Source organism: Haliotis rubra, unplaced genomic scaffold, assembly GCF_003918875.1.
Source record: "Haliotis rubra isolate DU_JTF1 unplaced genomic scaffold, ASM391887v1 Scf205, whole genome shotgun sequence".
Taxonomy (NCBI): Eukaryota; Metazoa; Mollusca; class Gastropoda; order Lepetellida; family Haliotidae; genus Haliotis; species Haliotis rubra.
The window spans coordinates 612,354-633,517 of record NW_025766059.1 but is presented as its reverse complement, the minus strand read 5'-3'; the positions used below and the strand labels follow the sequence as shown (position 1 = coordinate 633,517).

Below are 21,164 nucleotides of genomic sequence, written 5' to 3'. Positions count from 1 at the left end.
TGGTCATACTGGGAGTGGTCATACTGGGAGTGGTCATACTGGGAGTGGTCATACTGGGAGTGGTCATACTGGGAGTAGTCATACTGGGAGTGGTCATACTGGGAGTGGTCATACTGGGAGTGGTCATACTGGGAGTGGTCATACTGGGAGTGGTCATACTGGGAGTGGTCATACTGGGAGTGGTCATACTGGGAGAGTCATACTGTCATACTGGGAGTGGTCATACTGGGAGTGGTCATACTGGGAGTAGTCATACTGGGAGTGGTCATACTGGGAGTAGTCATACTGGGAGTAGTCATACTGGGAAGACACCTATAGTTGCTGCATTTAAATAGGAAATGTAAAGCATCTTCAAAATATAACATATGTAATCTTCAAAATAGTACCCACATTTGCAATCTGATCTTTCTGATACATGTCAATAAAATATATGGAGTTTAGTTTAATACATCTGAGCCTGAGGCAACAATGAATAATTTAACAGAATCTAAAACCGAAGTTTACGTCTATAATTTATTTGTAGTATAAAGAGCAAGGGTTAGTATAGTTATCGGAAAGGGCGTTCCACGGTTCAGTTATACCAGGAAGAAATGTGTGAGAATAATTTTGAATCCTAGTAACTATGTATCGTTTGTAAATTTATCTATCCCTGTACTATCCCTTAGATTACAGTTATCTGTGAATTGAGCCGAAAAAAAATCACCAAAAAATTATCAAGTGCAATAACAGTATTGATTTATTAAGAGGTTTTCAAATTGGAACAGTATCTTCCTTCTTTTAGAGATTTGAAACTTATTACATTCTGAAGTTTGTTAAGACCTATGCCATGAACGAACATAAGTTTTCTGATAACATAAATTGTTCGTTTGTACAAGAGTCACAAATAATAATGAACTTGACCATTTTGTGCCAGTTGACTATGGGAACAGTTTTTTCTTAAGCTTTAATGGGCCCCGTGAAGATCTGAACTAGAACTGGTCTTCAGCAACCGATACTTGTTGGAAAGGATTAAATGGATTTTGTTTGCTGAATTGACTGATACATGTCATTGTATCCCAAATGCAGAGATAGTGAGTGAGTGACTTTAGTGTTACGCCGCACTCAGCAATATTCCAGCTATATGGCGGCGGATCTGTAAATAATCGAGTCTGGACCAGACAATCCAGTGATCAACAGCATGGGCATCGATCTGCACAATTGGGAACCGATGACATGTGCCAACCAAGTCAGCGAGCCTGACCACACGATCCTGTTAGTCGCCTCTTACGACAAGCTTAGTCGCCTATTGTGGCAAGCATGGGTAAACGCAGAGATAGATGCTCAGGATAACAATCACTTCATTGTCTGGTTCAGGCTTCAATATTCACAAGGGTGAATGAGTGAGTTGGGTTTATGCCGCTTTTAGCAATATTCCAGTAATATCACAGCGGGGGACACCAGAAATGGGCTTCACACATCATGCCCATGTGGGGAATATTCACCATATTCTTCTTGTAGCTTGGGTATTGCTGAATGTGGGATTAAGCAACAAACTTCCACTAGTGGTCATGTATTGCTCAGTAAGTGGTCTTGACGTTTGAGCAGTGTTACAGGTTAGACCAAAACAAAACATAATGGTCAATTTCAGTATTTCTTGAGGAAAGACCTGACAACTAATTACCTAATTAGTCTACCTGATGCAACTTATTGGCATAGCTAGCACATTAGACACCATGCTATCCGTAAATGATATGCTGATTCAAAACAAAATGAAAAGACAGAATTCTCACCATCCGTAATGACAGAATCTTGATCCAATAATACAAAGAAAATGACTGTATAACATCAACCAAGCCTGTGATGAGGCTCTCTGGTTCCCTAATCAGCCTCTGTCACCACCAAGCTGAACAATGGTCCTAGTTAGTCATTAGCTGTCACAACAGCCAGGCCGCCTAATTAGTGTGTGGCCAGTGAATGAATGTATGTATTTGTGGGACAAAGAAAGACAGTGTCGGATTACGGAGGGTGTATTGCCCCCTCCCTCCCCCACACTGCTGCAGCATCTCGGCCATTGCTCTCAGTGTACTTGAGGCTGAGGTATTGTTAGTTTCAGTTCAGTTAAATTCTCCAAACAGTGATTTCCCTGGATCATAGTGCAGTCTCCGCTTTGCAGGTAAAGTGTTGGAAAGATGTTGTGACTGCTTGTGGGAGATTGTCTGACCTGTAAATGTGGCTGTTACTCTGATTACAGGGAAATATTAAACATGCGAGATAGTCTGTATAATGTACGTCCTTGATGCCTAAGTTTTGAAATAGTCATTTTTGGAAACACCTGTTCGATATTGTCCTGGATATTCAAGATCATCACTAGTGATGTGTATTCCCAGTCAATTTGAGAACCAATCACCAACATAGCTGATTTTGAAAGTGATGGCAAGTCCTCATTTTTCATTGCATTTTCATAGCATGTATTTTCCTTGCTTTCTTTAGCGTTGTTCCATGTGAAATGGGCTGCAAGGAAAGCTATAGATCATAGAAAATAGGTTCAGTTTTTGTGTGTTACAACTGAACGTGATACAATGTGTTGAATCTTTCCTGAGGAAGGAAATGCTCTTACATCGCCCCACCCTTTACTGTGGTCAGCGGGATGTAACAATCAACAATCTATCTGGAGATTCCTGGACCAAACAGTTCTCAAATCTGCCTTCCTTGCTATAATGTGTGGCCATGGAGTCTTGGTGAGTTGCCTACACTATCCAAATGTCATGGATCAGTGCCTGGGATTCTCTGTCAGAAATATTTATTTACAGACCGTGGTATGGATGGAATATCAGTGACTGAGCCTTAACAACAAACCACCATTAAATTACCATTGCTAGTCTGTCTCACAGTCCCTGAACCACATTATTTTCCCTACTGCCAAACCCTCCCTGCAGTGCTAAAACCCTAAATAAAGCAAGTCTAGATTTCCTCAGGTTCAGGGTCTGCCTGGGGCTCCTTTTCAATTTAAATGGGCTTGTTTGTTACTATCAAAATTATATATATCCAGAGACTAAGCATTAGTCTATACAATTGCCAGTGTGTTCATCTGTGCACTAAGTCTGTTTAACTTAATGTGGAATATATCTTTACACTCTCCTACCAATTCAGTGTTTCAACCCGTCTAATTAATGGATAGTGTAAGATGAAAGGTAATCAGATGAAATCCCAACAGTTTACTGAATGATTTTCTGTTTTTATTAATTCTCTCATACTGAATTTCAGTTTTTGATTCAAAGTGCATTCCTGTAATTGCCTACATTGAGCTTTTCTCTCTGTGTAGATGGCAATACATTCGTGTCACAAGGAATTAAATTCTTCTTTGAGTAGCAGTTTAGAAGTTGGGAGATACAATATTGAACAAACTTTATGGATAACAACTTCAGTTATTACATAATAGAAGAAGTTGTTATCCATAAAGTTTGTTCAACATTGGAGTTCATTGGTAGTGTTGTGATGAAATGTGTGCCTAATAGTATTAAATACCACAAAAAAGGTGACATGCTTTCAACACATGTTCCTTGATGTAAAACTGTCAGTTTGATTCTATGCCAATTCATTCTATAATTGAGTTATGACATTAGTAACATTTCAAAGAGTCATGCTTATTGACATTTACTGTTATCTCTCATCAGAAGCCAAGTCATTTACAGGGCACTGATGCAACGTGTTATTGAATACAAGCTTACATTTTGGATGTTTTTCTATGGACAATTACATAGGACAACACAGAACAATAACTAATAATTGTCTTTATGGTGTAAGAGTGTAGTCATCAATAACAGAGGACCGTTGCCTTTCATTTCCGTTCTATAAGTGTTAGAGTTTTGCTGATTGTAATTAATTGGTTCAAACTAATTGGTTGTAAGAAATGATTGATGATGGCATTGTGATGGATTCCTAAACCTCCTGGTTGTGTAATATGCCTGACAAGATTGATTGTTTTGACTGCCAGTGGAGGAAATAAGCACATCACTGTTAGGTCAGCTTGCTGCAGCAAGCTTGACACTTGCATGGTATTATTTATTCATCATATATACCATGTGTATGTTCATGTACGTATGCAGGATCTTGCACTTCGACTTCTGTGTGTCACATGAAGAAGACAAGGGCATAGTTTGCAATTCCTCCATGGATTCAATGTGTGAAGCCTATTTCTGTGTTCCCTGACATGATCTTGCAGGAATATTGCTAAAGGTTGGTAATAGTGTACTCACTCTCACAATCGGTTTTCCAAACTGTACCTGAGCATAGTTATAACTAATAGTCCAATCATTTGGACCCAGTCCTGCGAAGTGATCTGAGCCCAATGATTATATGTCTGTCAGAACCATAATTACAGCAGCAAAAATAATTAATGGTTTCCTGATGATCTTAATTGGTGTTAGGATGATGAAGCTGTGTTTTGGTCACGATATAGTAGGGCTGTAATGATGCATCGAACTGTCGATGGATTGCAATTGTCAAGTCTCCGATAATGATTAACCGATGGTAGAAACGAAAAAAACTATCAATGCATCGATAGTATGTGTGGCTATCGATAGTTTGTAGTAATTGACTTCCGCTGATAAATGTGCAGTGCAAAATACAGGAATTACCAGATTCGTTCACTTTGATTTGGAGTTATCCGCCAGTGTTACCTCTTAAACAAACATGATGGCAAGCACGGCTTGCGACTCGGAGTTTGGAATTGTGAATAGCAATAAGTTTATGTTTTAAATGTTTACTTGATCTGGGTTTCAAATTTGTCAGTTATTAAATTGGAGTGACTCTACTTCAACTTGTTTTTATTTCATATAAACTATACATTCATTTGGGAAATGACTTCAAATGAGACAATTCAAGGAGAAAAAACTATTGCAATAGTTGATCGCAATAGTATTGCAATAGTTGATCGCAATAGACTATCACTTTAGCAATAGCATGTTGCAATAGACTATCGCTATCGCGAAAGTTGTTTTCCCCTCCATAGTCACCCCTACGATATAGCCATGTTAGGAGAGTGAACTGACCGCTGAGTCATGTAGCTCTGAATGTTCATAAACCTGATTTTCAGTTATGATAGAGCTAATGTTGGGACAGTTATTTAGCCATTATATAACAACAACAATGTAACTGTGATTTACTGAATCCTGTTAACTCAATGCATCATACTGAACAGACTTTCTACTTGTTCATTGATGTTTTTTCTGAACAGACACAATCTCCTTATGCTGCCTTGAAAAGAAATTCACTGAGGTGTGTCGGCCATTGTGGAGTCGTCTCAGCAGGTTGTAATTATTATGCTTGTTTCTGTTTGTAAGCAGTTGTTCAGTGAGACTCGTGATACAAATACATATCCAGGCAAAGACACAGAACTGAAGGCATCCCAAGGTCTGAGTCATATGTTTGACAGACCGATCCATCCAGCATCACCCACGCAGCAGATGATCACTTCACATCATCTTCATCCTTGTAATGACAGGAAGAGATCATGCAATTATATGAGATGAATGTAAAAGTAGACTTTCAACATGTCATCTAAGCTTCAGCTAGAATATTACCTTTCTGGCAGTTTCAGTGGAAGTAGATCATCACCTTTTTCTAATGAGACAGTTTCCATAGAAACACACAAATTTATTTATGCAAGGAGCTGCATTACTACTCATTTGATTGCTGATCATGCTGCTGGCGGGAAGTGGAGGTGTTGCTTCACAGCTGGATGTACAAGATCGTGTACATGATGGTGTCGCATCACAAGTCTCTGTATCAGACCGCACAGCCTCAGCTGCTTGCAGGCGGTCATTGGGAACAGCAATAATTGGATCAAAAAGGATATGGTGCAGTGTCGTCTTTTTATCATTCATTTCTTTTCAATATCCAAGCAAGGTTTATAGAGTAAATGTCTCTGCAGGGTTATTATAGGTGATTTTAGTTGAGTCAATTGGTTTTTCCAGCAGAGCATTTTGTGTCCTCTTGTGAAGAAGCAAGTTCCAAACGTTGACGGTGTTGTGTCTTACATTAAAGGGGTAGATACCACTGTGTTAAAAGCGTCATGTTAAATTTCATTGCAGATTTTTCTACATAAGCAACAGGACCTCAGTCTGTTATTTATCATTTTGTAGAAATTATCATTTAAACTATTAATTTATACCTCAGAGACTTGTGCAAGTCTAAGTGGAGCATTAAGCAACCCTTTAGTCTCTTTTTATCAGTACCCATGAAGGTCTGGGTTAGAATATTGATCTTCAGTAACCCATGCTTGTCGTAAGAGGCGACTAGCAGGATCGGGTGGTCAGGCTCGCTGACTTGGTTGGCACATGTCATCGGTTCCCAACTGCACAGGTCAATGCTCATGCTGTTGATCACTGGATTGTCTCATTCAGACTCGATTATTTACAGACTGCTGCCATGTAGCTGGAATTAAATGAGTGTGGCGTAAAACTAAACTCACTCACTCTTTTATCAGAGTTCTGAAAATAGGCTGCTTGAGTGGTTGATGAGAGAATTTATTAAATATATGCTTAGAGGTTAGAAAGACCATGCTGAATGAATTAGGTGTTTCACTGTTATTACTCTTCTGTGGTGTTTTTGGTGTTTAAGACACTTTCAAGGGATTTTAAACTCCAATCTAAGGATTTTAAATCCTATAAAACATGAAATGTTTTATTATACTTATGAGCCTTTTAAATATCTGAAGCAGCATCGCTTCAAACATACTTTGTCTAAAACTTGGAAACAAGTGTAAAATATCTCTTGCTGGCCTACTTGAACTTGAAAGAAAAATTATTAAAAGCATCAGTTTGTTAGCATCTTCGTATCCTTTTAAAGTTTACAATTTCGCAAGTTTTCATGTGACCCAGTGAAGTTTAGAGAAGACATTTGTAGTTTCATTTTTTATCATGCAGCTCAAGTTTTTAAATAGATTGTGTTCAAATAGAAAACAGATCAATATGAAGGGATATTATTCACATGGTACAGTGTCACAGGAACGTGTAGAGATAATATCCCAAGGATATTATGGAATCAGGTACATGATATTTAATGTGATTGAGAACAGTGATGTCACTGAAGGTTTGTAGAGCCTTGAGATGTTGGCTGTGATTAGTTGTTAGGTATGTAACATGCAACCAAGCATCATTAGGCTGGCCTGGTGGCTACAGTGTCATCTGTGTCACCAGAAGAATAGATAGAAACATGAATGACCAACCATGTTCAAAGGATACTGAGTTGGTGAGTGTCTTTTTTTCGATATACCAGCATGAGATGATGGAACATCAAGAATGGGCTTTATACACTGGAATCAAACTCAAGATTCTCTAACAACGAGGCTACCCAACAGGACCCAGCTTCACAAACCTATTGTAGCACTACGACTGTTGCACGTCCTATACTGTAACATTGACTTACGACAGTCATAGCCCTATGAGGGCGTGGGGTAGCCTAGTGGTTAAAGTGTTTGCTCGTCACGCCGAAGACCCGGGTTCGATTTCCCACATGGGTACAATGTGTGAAGCCCATTTCTGGTGTCCCCCGCCGTGATATTGCTGGAATATTGCTAGAAGCAGCGTAAAACCATACTCACTCACTCACTCATAACCCTATGATAGCTCTATGGGGCCCAGGCCCAGAATTAATATTGGACTCTAAAATAATGTCCAATACTGTGACATTGACTCACTACAGCCCTGATGTCAAGATCATTTTGTGGAATTATTTCACCAAAGGGGACTTGTAAAACCTGCAAGATACAAGCCACCTTTCATCTTTAATTACAGCAAATAGGAGCTCTGATGAATTTAGGGGCTTGGACAAGCTGCCAGCTTTATCTTCCATGGAGCCATTACGTCTTGATACACAACTAATGGCAGAATCTGCGGCCAATTTTCAGGAATGCTTTGCCTCTGTTTTCATTATGTCAGTGTTGATCTCGGAGGCAGGGTTGGTGTGGTGGTCTTGTGTGATACCTTCTTGTATGCTTCTCGCTGAACGGAACTGACAAGTGATGCCTTGCATTTACATCAGCTGTGACGGCTGGTTACCCTTATTAATGAATGTCTTCACTAAGGTGTAAATTGTGTTAGTGAAAGTTATGGATTTTGATGTTTGGTTGTTTCAAACAGGACTAAGTGAGTGTGTGAATTTGGTTTAACAGTGCTTTGAGTAGACTAATGCTTAGTCTCTGAATATATATAATTTTAATAGAAACAAATAAACCCATTTTAGCTGTAAAGAAGCCCCAGTTAGATGAGTAAACCTGAGGAAATCTAGACTTGCTTCATTTAGCGCATTCACCTCACCTCACCTCACCTCACCTCACCTCACCTCACCTCACGCTGTCAGTGTCCCTGATATGACAACAGAGAACTTCAGGGGGTAATGTTGACAGAATGAATTATTAATATGGAATGGAGTTCCAACTCTCCCAAAATGAGAGGCCCTGTGTATTATAATGTTAATAATATCCCTGGCCTCTAATGAAGCATGGCCTTCAGGCGTTTTCTTCCCATTGTCTCCTTCTTTTCCCACTCAGCAATGTAATGCGGCTGAGTTTTCATGCACATCAGAGTTCCTGGTATTGCCAGCATACTTGATGCTGATCCAGCCCCAACTGATGAAGCTGAGGAATCCCCTTGGGGAAGCTCCCACAATAGGTCACGCGAAAAACATCTCTGTGTGAAGCAATCAGTGTAATAGGCAGGGGAAATCTGATGGCACTGCAGAGAGTTCTGGTAATGATCCCACCACTTTATGCCTTTCCCTATTAAAAGCAATACCTCCAACCCTGTTAGGAGTTTCTTGCAATAAACAAGTACAAGCCAGGATTCACACAAAATGCTGACAGTGCATGGTAGAAAATATAGATTGTCGGTTCATAGTGATGTAAGCTGGAAGACAGAGGAATTTGAGCCTTGCTAGAGCGAGAATGGAATGACGATTATTTCTTCCTGTTCCTGTGTTTTTATGGAACTTTGTAAGACAGGCCAAGTTCAGTGTGTGCACACGTGCAGCTGCCAGTAGATCTACTGCCTGGGATGTACTTAACTCCCTCTTAGCCTCTTGCCCTGTATGGAGGGGATTAAGATTGTTTGGGGTTGGCAGGGATTAACCAGCTTGCATGTAACTATGTACCTTGCAGTGCCATTGTTTCACATGGTGCTTGGAGCTAGTTGCTTTACGAGTCTGTTAGGGAAAGGGTGGTCAGGTAACTGTGGACAGTTTATGAAGGAGTTACTCCAGGTAAACTGATTTTCACTATTTGTGGAAGGATTTTTGTCTTCAGGTTTGTGTTGTTTTATTGCTTTTGTTTCTTTGTTCTAGATTTTGGCTGTTATACACTTCAGATAATGTGTTTTTGACTTAATGGTGTAACTGGATATGTGTGTCTATGTTTCAAATATTAATGTTTTCCTTTTGCAACAGAATGTCAAATCTGTCGACTACAGCTATCTGTTTTATTGATCTACTCCTGAAACAAGCAATAAGTCCTACTTTGAAATGAAAATAACCTCAATGTTGACATTGAGTCTTTAATTGTAGTCATGCAATGAAGAGCAACGTTTTGGTGTGACTTTGGGTATAGCGTTCTGCTTAATTTAAGTGAATATGAAGTAAAAAATCTGCAGGTAATATTGATGTAAAACATTTAGATACAGATTATACGTTTTACATTGCTATTTACAAGATTTAATTGAGACTTGTTTAGATAAATGAACTGTAACCTTGTGATGACATATATGAGACACAAAGTCTGTTGGTATTTTTTACACTGATGGTGGATTTGATTGATTTGACTCTGAGAATTTCTAGTGAAGGTGTTTGGCAAATATGTTTTAGCCAGTCAGTATCTCAGTGAGTATGCTAGGTTTTTATCACTGCAATGTTTTCAAAGTTATTTATGTGATCCGAACATAATATAGTGATGAATTCTGTCTGAGGATACCAGAGCTTCTGTTGCGAAGGAGGGACACATCATGTCTATGAAATGCAATGCGCTAGAACCTTTTCTGTACTCAAACATATCTAATTACTGTTACTACATATATCTTAGATTTAAAAAAATATACAATATTTTATTTCTTTTTTTATGGTGTTTATTCTTACGTTAAAAAAACAGACACAAATCCAGTTCTGCGTTAGTCATGGTTTTGTGTGTAGTGCTAACATTTTACATAAATTGCTTTGTTTATCTTTTTAAAGACATCCCTACTGTTTCAGCATGTCATGAAAACATTTAGTGATTATCATCCTTTGAAATGTCAAACAGTGTTGAACATAGTTATTTAACACTGCTCGTTAACTACTTACATTGACCGGGATTATCTGAGCTTCATTAACTCCTGTACAAACATAATGGCTAATTTGTTAGCCTGCTTGTTCCAAAATAACAGATATAGCTTTGTTATTTTTATTTGTTGAAGGTTAATTTTGTCTGGACCTTTTTGCATGAACCAAAAAGCACTGGAAATTGGTTGTTTAATAGAGTAGTCATGATGTTCTGTTTTCGTTTCTTGGTGGTCTGAAAGGATTCTAGTCATGTGTCACTGGTTTTTCTCAACCAATGTGATGAGATTCAGATGGCATAGTTACACAACTTTTCATTCAGTATTGATCAAATTCGGGAAACAATCATCACTGATCATTTTAGATTTTGAAAAGAAGACATGTTGACTTAGGTTAAACAACCATGAAATTAAGAGGTCTTACGAATAATGCAACTTTATATCAATATCTGTGACCTTGTCCACAGTGAGGACTACTGCACCGAAAGGACAGACATTTTTCTTCATTTCGTCCAATCCTCATGAAAGCCAAAGCATGTTTGAGAGAACTATAAATTCTCTGATTGTCACAATTTCCTGTTTTCAAGCATAAACCAATTAGGTTCAAGACAGTATTTATGCCACATTGCCAAGCAAGAACTTTGGCTATCACTGAGTTATCGGATCAAAGGCTCTGGGCCGTTTTGGAACCTTTCACTCAATCATATCGGGCATTGTCTGCCCCAAATGTGGGAAAATTTGATAGGAGGTTGTAATCCTGGGCTGCTGCGTGGTGTGTCTGGTCAATAAAGAAACCCTGCTCATTAAGGAGCTCTGTTTGTCCTTTCTAATCAAGTGCTATTGCTAACCTGCCTGATATGACAAATTGAAGGTTCATGGACAGATACACAAATGACCATCTAGTCTGGGAACAAAAAGATCGGCTTAATTGTTGTCAGACTAAACTACCCACCAGTGTCAATTGACTCTTCCAAATGTGATGTGGGTCAGGCCCAAGTTGACGTTTTGAGGGGATGGGGTCTGAAGGGATTAAATGTGGTTGTTGGTCCTGCTTGGATATTGACAAGCGTGTGTGAATGCTGTTAGAGGATGTTATGGCAAGGTACGTCACTTGTGTTGTCATTATGTTTGCTTCAATGGTTTTCCTTGTTGATTTGTTGAGATGATCCAGAATATGTTACCCTTTTACCCTCTTCTTTGTACATGAAACCATTTCAGAGTTGCCTTCTGCCTGTATCAAAATTACTATTACCATTCTATCGATCTTTGGAACAAAATGCGTTTGTTTAAAAGCTTTTCACAAGATTGTTGTTGTTTCCGATCAGTCGCTCCACTCCACTCCATTCCACTCCACCTCCACTCCTCCCTGCCCCATCCGCCACCTCTCCCCTCCCTCCCTCCCTCCTCCCCCCCTCCTCCACCCACTCCCTCCACTCCCCTCCACTCCCTCCACTCTCCACTCTACTCTACTCTACTCTACTCCGCTCCACTCCACTCCGGATAGTCAAGAATTCATTGAACTTGCTCCTTTGACACAACTAAAGTGAAGTAGAAACAAAAGGCTGACATTCCAGGGAAGAATATGACCAGATGAGTACATCATGATTGCTGCATCAGGCCTTGATCAGTTTCTGCCTCCTTGTGGCCATGCATGCGTGAATAATGCTTTGTTTAATTGTATTTCGTTTCATGAGTTAAGTACACCATTATGGTGGATATGAGATCCCTCTCCCAACTGATGCAGAATCTGCAGCTAGACCCACATTCATGCTGATAGTTTTTCGCTTTAAATATCATTACTTCAAAATGGACACAGCGGTTAGATGAAAGTAGGGCTCTTCCTGTATTATCCTACAATTTACCATCAGGAGCGCTTTTTAAATATCAGAGACTTGTGAAGAGAGTGAGTGGGGCTTGAAAATTATAGGCGTGACTGAGACAGTCAGGTTTATCTGTGTGTGTGTGTGTGTGGGTGGGGGTGGGTGGGGGTTTTCCAATGTCCAGTACCTCCTATCTCACTGACCATGATCAAACACAATAACCACTCACTCACAGAACAGGTACAGATTTGTAGAAGATCCTTTGATTATTTCGACATATTCAATACCGGTACTTTTCTACGCCGAGGCGATTCAAGGTTGCTCAGAAATTTGCAAGAAGTGCGGATCGTAATGTGCATGCGCAGTAGAGGTCAAAGTGTGCTGATACAAAAATGTTGCAGTTTCATAGTCTTTTGTTGCTGTTGTTACTGTTTCAGTAGCGAGGTAATATGTTTATGTTGCTATTTCCACGATTAATGTGGGCTTTTCTGAGTTTTTCTGCACAGTGGGAAAGTTTTCTTTGGTAGGCCTGTGGTTGAAGGAGACAATCCTCCCATCCTTGCAACACATCCCCTTCAATTTCTTTGGTAGGCCTGAACCATGTCACTCACACTGTGTAGTCTTTATAAGCAGTGTCAACACACATCTCCCATTTCCATGGATTCCATCGATTGTTCAAATGAGAAGGAGAATTGTTGCTTTCTGTCAGCTGTGTGCTGTCTCACTCAACATATTTAAAAGTAAGCTCATGGCTGAAAATTAGATTTCTTTTCTTCTTGTTTGAAGAGAAGGCTGCAAAGTTTGTTTTTTTTGAAATGATTAAGAGGGCTCAGAGAATTGCGAAAGGATTTGTGTGGATACGAAGTTGAAACCTCCCAGTTTTCTACCTCGAGTGGTGTAGCAAGTTGTCATGATGGTTAACATGCAGCTATGCGTCAGTCAGCCACTGACTGTAAAGAGGGATGTAAGAAGAACTCAGGACTGAAATTGTGCTCCATAATGAAAATAGTTTCAGAAAACGTATTACCTGGTATCTCATTTGTTTACATATCACAGAAGAGACCAATAGGCGTAAAACTAAACTCACCCACTCACTCACTTCCATTGTGGCTGCAGTTCAGTCGATTGCATGAAATATTGCTGAGGGAAGGAACTCTAGTTTTGGTATTACATGCTGGGATTAATCTTGAAAATAATGTGAATTTGCCTTGTCAGCCAGTTGTGCATATGTAGCCAGTCCATTTGAAATTTCATGGTTCCAGTGATTTTCATCATCTTATTTACTATTACCATCAATGGTAATATGCTTTGACCATTCATAGCAGACAAAGTATTTCAGTATTTGCAGCAAAACTGTCCAAATAATTCTTCCAGATTCTTCCTATATAAGCAGCCTGTCACCAAGTTTGAAGTTTGAAGCCCCAGAATTGATTGCACCATCTGCAATCCTTATTGACCTTTTGAATTCACCATATCATATTTCAGTAAGCATATGGTGCAAGTTCATTCAACCAAAGTGGCCCTTATGTATAGATCTAAGATTATAATGGTGATATTACCTGACAGAACACACATGGTAAACTATCATTGGTTAGTTTCGACATGCATTTTACAGGGATGAACATTTTCCACTGATCCGCAGAAATCCCGGATTTGATCGCGCTAGGGTCATTCTTGTGATTCTTCTAAACCTGACCCCATGACCCCTGGTTCATTTTCCTCTTTTTTCACTCATACCATGCTCATTAGGGGTGGGTATTGCAGAGAATTTTCATATTGCAATATATTGCGATGCAAAAGTATATATTGCGATATGTATTGCAATATATTGTAGGTTTTTTTAAAACAAATAACTACTTATAATCGAGTTAATGCTTGATTTATAAAGCAAAAACACAACAAAATCACTATGCTTAATTAAGTTTTAATAAAAACTTTTAATCATGACAAACTCAAAATGTAAATAATATTTTTGGCACAAATGAAATTAGGAAAGGAACAACTTAAAAAGTGGAAATCTCCGAAGATATACGAGTGTTACAAAGTTTTCCAAATGCATGTCAAAATACCGGTTATCGTATTACAATACGTATCGTTTTCATGTCTGAACTGGTAAATACTGGTAAACCAGTTATATTGCGCAGCCCAAATTCTCATAACTGATTATATAAATAGCCAATATTATAATGGGTTGGATCATGCCATTAAAAATTCAAACTGACATGCAGTATGTCATCATTTACACAGCAATCAATTTTCAACCAGCAGATTCGCTTGAGTAAACACTGATGTGGCCACGGGTATGTGTGGGATAGATGTCAACTTGACACTACAGCAGATGCTGCTGTCACCATTTGTTTGTTTTCTGATATTAAGTTTAAATCCAATAATAACCTCATCATTTTGTATGGTTTTACCCTGAATTAAAGGGGTGACGCAAACACAAGATATCCGGTGTAGAAGTGATCAATGTGTATATTTGTATGTGTGGCATGTGACTCATGTTGGTTTGTTTGCGACCAGTTCCTCGTTCATTGATTCCTGTAGATATCAGACTATTGACATATATATTTGTGTTTGCAGATATCAAGGTGTGTAAAGCAGCTGAGGTTGATGGAAGGGCAAAGGCCTTGTAACCACCGGAGATACAGCTTCACCTACAGCATTACCTGCCCACTGGATTAATCGTGTCGTGGATTATACCTTGCCGGACATCTCCATCACCTCACAGGTAACTATCAGGGTGAATAGAGCCTCAAGATCACACGTGTGTCCCCAGGGAATTCCAAGGGCCGGTGGGCTAGCCTAGTGGTTAAAGCGTTCGTTTGTCACGCTGAAGGCCCGGGTTCGATTCCTCACATGAGTACAATGTGTGAAGCCCATTTCTGGTGTCCCCTGCCGTGATATTGGTGAAATATTGCTAAAAGCATCATAAAACTAAAATCATTCACTCACTGGGAATTCCAGGGCACGATACTGTGACCTTCTGTCCATATAGGGACTTGGGGCAGACTGGTCCCTGAGTATGTCATATTGTCTCCTGACAGGGATTCCAGAGGGGCAGAAGAAAACCCCTGTACTTCATACTTGTCTTCTGTTCAGGATTACGGGATGAGGGATGGAGTACCTCATACTTGGATCCCCATAGGTGTCCATGGACAGAATAGGCCCTGAGTATGTGATGCTTGTCTCCTCATAGGGAATTCTTGGCAGAAGAGGCTCCCAGTATTGATATATGTATACATATTATCACATGTCATTGTATCCCAATTCCATAGATCGATGCTCATGCAGTAAAACTAAACTCACTCAGTCACATATTATCACATACCAGGATGGGTTTGAATGGCTGAAAAATCTCATTAATGATCCTTGGTCTGTCAACACCAGGCCAATGCTCACAGATTCCACTAAGTGTTGGTGTGTACAACTTGCATGTGACTTTCCTGCTACAGCATGATGAGACTGAAAGATCAACACCCACATTTACTTATAGTCATCATCTATATCAGGGGCGGTGGGGTAGCCTGGTGGTTAAGGCGTTGGCTCGTCATGCTGAAGACCTGGGTTTGAATCCCCACATGGGTACATTGTGTGAAGCCCATTTCTGGTGTCCCCCGCCATGATGTTGCTTGAATATTGCTAAAAGGCGCAAAACCAAACTCACTCACTCACTTGGGGTAGCCTAGTGGTTAAAGCGTTAGTTTGTCACGCTGAAGGCCCGGGTTCGATTCCTCACATGAGTACAATGTGTGAAGCCCATTTCTGGTGTCCCCTGCCGTGATATTGGTGAAATATTGCTAAAAGCATCATAAAACTAAAATCATTCGCTCACTGGGAATTCCAGGGCACGATACTTTGACCTGCCCATATAGGGACTTGGGGCAGACTGGTCCCTGAGTATGCCATAGTGTCTCCTGACAGGGATTCCAGAGGGGCAGAAGAAAACCCCTGTACTTCATACTTGTCTTCTGTTCAGGATTACGGGATGAGGGATGGAGTACCTCATACTTGGTTCCCCATAGGTGTCCATGGACAGAATAGGCCCTGAGTATGTGATGCTTGTCTCCTCATAGGGAATTCTTGGCAGAAGAGGCTCCCAGTATTGATACATGTATACATATTATCACATATCATTGTATCCCAATTCCATAGATCGATGCTCATGCAGTAAAACTAAACTCACTCAGTCACATATTATCACATACCAGGATGGGTTTGAATGGCTGAAAAAATCTCATTAATGATCCTTGGTCTGTCAACACCAGGCCAATGCTCACAGATTCCACTAAGTGTTGGTGTGTACAACTTGCATGTGACTTTCCTGCTACAGCATGATGAGACTGAAAGATCAACACCCACATTTACTTATAGTCATCATCTATATCAGGGGCGGTGGGGTAGCCTGGTGGTTAAGGCGTTGGCTCGTCATGCTGAAGACCTGGGTTCGAATCCCCACATGGGTACATTGTGTGAAGCCCATTTCTGGTGTCCCCCGCCATGATGTTGCTTGAATATTGCTAAAAGGCGCAAAACCAAACTCACTCACTCACTCATCATCTATATCACCTCTGTAGAGAAAGTCTGCAACTAAAATTATCCTTGAAAACAAAGTACCCATCTAAACAAGACACTGCCAACATTAATTTACAGAATATTTTATTATTTTAAATTTAACATTAGAATTCATCACTAATTTTAGTGATGTTTTCCTGCCTGTTCAAAGGCTTCAACTCTGCAGGACAGCATTAATTCAAACAGGCCACTGACCACAGCTGAGCAGTCAGTTCCAGTTATGTGACTCGGGAAAGTTCTAAGTCTTCAGATCACAGAAGGTCACGTTCCATAGTTGCTTATGTTGAAGAATACACCACAAGACATATCTAGTGGAGGCTTTGTGCTTTAAAGAATTCCCACGTGCAGACAATGAAGTTAACTTTTTGAATATTCATCAGCGGGCAAAGAAGGCCAGACTAGCTTTCAAATCATATTATTGTCTTTCGGAAGATTTGTGGCGATAGTTGTGCCATCTGGTGGCATCGAATTCCCTCGTCCTCCTCTGCTCACAGTTGCTGTGGCAAGCGGGAGTGGTATTGATCTACTAAATTGATTTACAGATTCTCTTGTTTCTATTAGGTAGTAAAATGTTTATCATCACTGGACTTGTCCATTAATCTGTCAGGTGAAAAGCCTTTTTCAGTAAAAAGGAGCAAAAGTGTCTGTTCTCTTACATAAAAAGGAATAGCCATATGTTGATGCTTGAGGCAATAGAGGATTATCCAAATGGCATTGGTTTGTAGGCTGAACCATTACATGAAGGATCTGCAGCTGTGGAGACAGTATGCAGAATGTCATGGTCACATTTTATTTCTGTTTCCTGGTGAATGTATTTTCAACGTTGAGGTGTCAAAGTTGGTGTCTTGTCATACCCCAAGGATATGGAGGATCTTATCTCTGCAAACGCATTGGAAAGAAGGCTTCCAATGGTCCCTTGCACCCCATAGCTGGTTGTAACAGGTTGGCAAAATGGAAGGGATCAAGTCAGACTCAGTAACTGTGTGTTGTGCCCTGTCCATTGTGATGATCATACTTCAGTCACTTGCTTCACAACTGCTGCTGTGATGTAGCTGGACCGGAGCTGGACCGGAGCTGGACCTGGACCGGAGCTGGACCACCTCTCTCTCTCCCATTATACAACAACTTGATCAGGAGGTTCTTGGCAGCTGTTCAGTGGCACAGTTCACTTTGCCAGAACACCTTGATACACTCAAGACCTGACACAGTAATGTGAAATCTTTAGCCTACATGATCTCTCTAACTTGAGAACACAGGTGGCTTTTTGTTGAAGAGCCTTCATGTTGATGAGCACAGTTTGCTTCTTATAGCTTTGCCAGGATCCAATGATTACGTGTCAAGCCACAGATAGTCTCATGTTTTTAACCCAATAGTCTGTGAGCACTGGACAAAGGATTGAACAACCTGTGCAGTTCTGATGTAACTGAAGCAAGCAGCAGTAAACCCAGATCATTCACTCACACTCTCTCATTCGCTCTCCCAGTTCACATGCTCACTCACTCACTCACTCACTCATTGATGCTTTGCAGTGTCAGCAGCAAGGATCTGCTGGCATTTAATCAGGATCACTAGAAGGTCTAGTTGCATTCAGCAGCAATTAGGCAGCATTCAATACATTCCCAGATTCCATTTGCTTGGTAGTCTCTGAAGGCTTAGGGTTTAAATGTTATATAAAAAGAGTCCTTGATGCTTTCTCGGGATTACGGAGTGTCCCAGTGTTTTATGTGCAGTTGATGTGTGCAGTAAACCTGGGCACTGTGGGTTTTATGACTTCGCTTGTGGGACTTCCATTTCTCAGCAAGCCATACTTTACCAAGTAATGGGGCTTATACCTCTTTAGGAGAATCCTGCCTCAAATATCAGCTGCTGAAAAAATAGAGGGATTCAGTTCTAAACCGATCATTTAGGTTTGAAATTATTAAGTTGAATGGCCATTTTGTGTGCATAATGAATGGTCTTTGTTAGTTGATAAGCTATTGTGTGTGACCCATGCTCAGTTTGAGATTTTTCTTCCCTGGACAATTTCTTAGATTCAGGAGACATTAGAAAGTTGTGGGCAATGTCAGCCAAAACTTCTAAGCTTTCCTCCCCAAGATATTTTTGTTTTTCTAAGGTTCCACCATAATTGGTTATGACAAGGACCCCTTGCTTTTCATCTGAGTCCTAGGAGTTTCCAATTCACAAGAATCCACAGTTAAAAATGTTGGACATGGTACACTACAGTAATGGCTGGGTGAATAATGTTTGATGGCTACACAGCTTTACTAGATGATGGTAATCTGTTATTGATAGTAATGTAGACCTGGAAAACCAGTGACTGAGAGAATGAACACCAACATTTTCATGGCAGTGTAACTGGTGTCTGCCCAGTAACCAGTCCAGTAGATATTTCCATCACTGGTACCAAGGTTCTGTGATCTGTATGATAGGGAAATACACCATACAGAGGCTGTTGGATCTATTCCAAACATACAGTTTTAATGGATAATGAATCAATACATGACCAGCATGTTACACCCTGTGTGTTTTCATGTGAGCATACATTTCTATCAGTATGATGTGCTATTATGGCTTTCAAGGTTCTCATTTTAGAATGGCAATGAAAATAACATTATCCATAGTGTTCAATGCAGGAAGAACATTAGCAGAGTGAGCCACAGCCTCAAGTGTCATAACTTTCTGGAAGGGTTTTCTCCTGGAATCTTAGTGTCAGCCATGACTTGGTCCGTGGTCTGGCTTGATATAACACACATTTACAGATAGTGATCTGGAAACTAGTGTCCAGGGATATACATTTACATGACAAGTGAAAGGTTTGACACTCGTCTGAGTAAATGCCAAGTGAATGCTAGTGCTATGACAGACCCCCATTACTGGCCTCCCAATATAAGGAGATCACATGCAAATGTGTCCCTACCATACTAATTGTTATCAGGGTCCTGACTTTGCTTAATCATGTGGATATTTCTTCAACAGTTGAAAAATATTTAAACTGGCCTTGAATATTGCCAAAGAATGAGGGCTGAAATATTTATGTCCACTGGATTTGACATTCACAAAAACCTGACACTTTCCATTGTATGTGATATTATTAAGCTATGTTTAGTACCATTCGCCCATTGTATGAAGCATGACTTTGTCACTAACTGGCATTGCTGAAAGAGTACTTACATTCAAGCAATATTTATACTGCAAATTTCAAATGATACAAAAACAAATGAATATAGACCACAGTTGCCATGAGTAATTACTATTTGATCCAGTCTATTTGTGGAGGTATATTTGAAGAAGAGCATCACCCACTCTCTCTCTGGCTAAGAGCTCATTACTGTTAAAACTGTCTTCATGCAAACAATGTCCAATTGATGTGTGCAAAAAAGATGCTCCTGTGTAAATTCCAATATTGTGATGTGTTTCGGAGACAAATTTCCTGCATCATTTCCGATAACAGAGCCAATGCAGGAAAAATGTGGTAACCATGGTTACATGATGCAAATGTTCTGATTGGCTGGCATTCATGAAATGGTAATTCTATCTTTTCCAAGATTGGGGTTCAAGGAGGCAAAGTGCCATTGATTGTAAGCTGGATTGTTTTCTGTGACAACAGAAAGCTCTCAGAGTTTCTAATTTTCCTTGTTTTCCGTTTTTGATGGATTTTTTTCTCATTAAAGACTCAATGATTGAGCTTTTCAAAGTTTATTTCTACAGATTTGTGATTATGCTTGGCCTACTTTAGATTGTGGATTCATGACCCAGTTTTTCCTTCATTCATAATTAAATGAATGACCGCTGCAGTTGGCAGGTTGAACAGGGACTGGCTGATTTGGAGCCTCAGATTGTTTGGTGTCAGATTTCAAAACTTGAAACACAATATTTATTTTTTTGGCCTTATGTATTACATTGGCATCAGAGAAAGAACCTAACAAATAGTTTTACAACATGTCATTGAATTGTGAAAAATTGTTGTGATTTGTCAGTGAGGGTATGTGCTCAGGCAGTACGCAGTTCATCTCAGTACTGATAGAATATTGCCTAATTCTGGCTCCTGACATTAATTCAAACAGTTTTATACTATGATGTTTACATTAATCAGTTCAGAATGTGTAGATTTACATATTCAGCTTATTAAACTCTTTATGTAAGATTGTTCAATGCTGAGTGAAGGGGACACACTGAGACTGACAGGTATTGAGGAGACCTCCATTAAATTGTAACAATTTGAATCAAAGACGGCTAATGCTTCAAGCAGACTCTCACAGATCATCACAAGCAGGAACCCATGGATGCAACTACCCCAGACACATTTACTGATCCAGATTGTTGTAACCTATCAGGACATCTATAAAACCTGAATTCTGATAGCCCAAAGCATAAATTAAACATTTGAAGGTGACTCACTCTTAGATAGTCCAAATTCCTGCATCTAATGTTATTCAGATGCACAATTCAACGATACCAGGAATATGTAATTCAGTGCTGTAAATCAATA

The 21,164-nt window shown here is 39.8% G+C and overlaps 1 protein-coding gene and 1 long non-coding RNA gene across 14 annotated transcripts in view; one reads left to right on the top strand and one right to left on the bottom strand.

Annotated features, from left to right (window-relative positions):
- The window catches only part of LOC124276067 (beta-1,4-mannosyltransferase egh-like), a 129,001-nt gene that overhangs the window by 89,063 nt on the left and 18,774 nt on the right, over nucleotides 1-21,164 (top strand). For 10 of the 13 annotated variants that reach the window (XM_046711708.1, XM_046711715.1, XM_046711709.1 and 7 more), the window contains one exon: nucleotides 14,684-14,831. The gene's annotated coding sequence lies outside the window, so the exon portion shown is untranslated. Of the gene's footprint in view, nucleotides 1-5,402; nucleotides 5,513-5,546; nucleotides 5,838-9,256; nucleotides 9,281-14,683; nucleotides 14,832-21,164 lie in introns of those variants that run through there. The other 3 variants (XM_046711720.1, XM_046711719.1, XM_046711717.1) reach the window with 3 other exon arrangements.
- Nucleotides 4,520-20,556, bottom strand: LOC124276068. Its single transcript, XR_006898406.1, has 3 exons — nucleotides 20,545-20,556; nucleotides 14,424-14,429; nucleotides 4,520-4,582 (listed from the first exon to the last, which is right to left on the bottom strand). It is a non-coding gene; the product is annotated as an uncharacterized LOC124276068 (long non-coding RNA).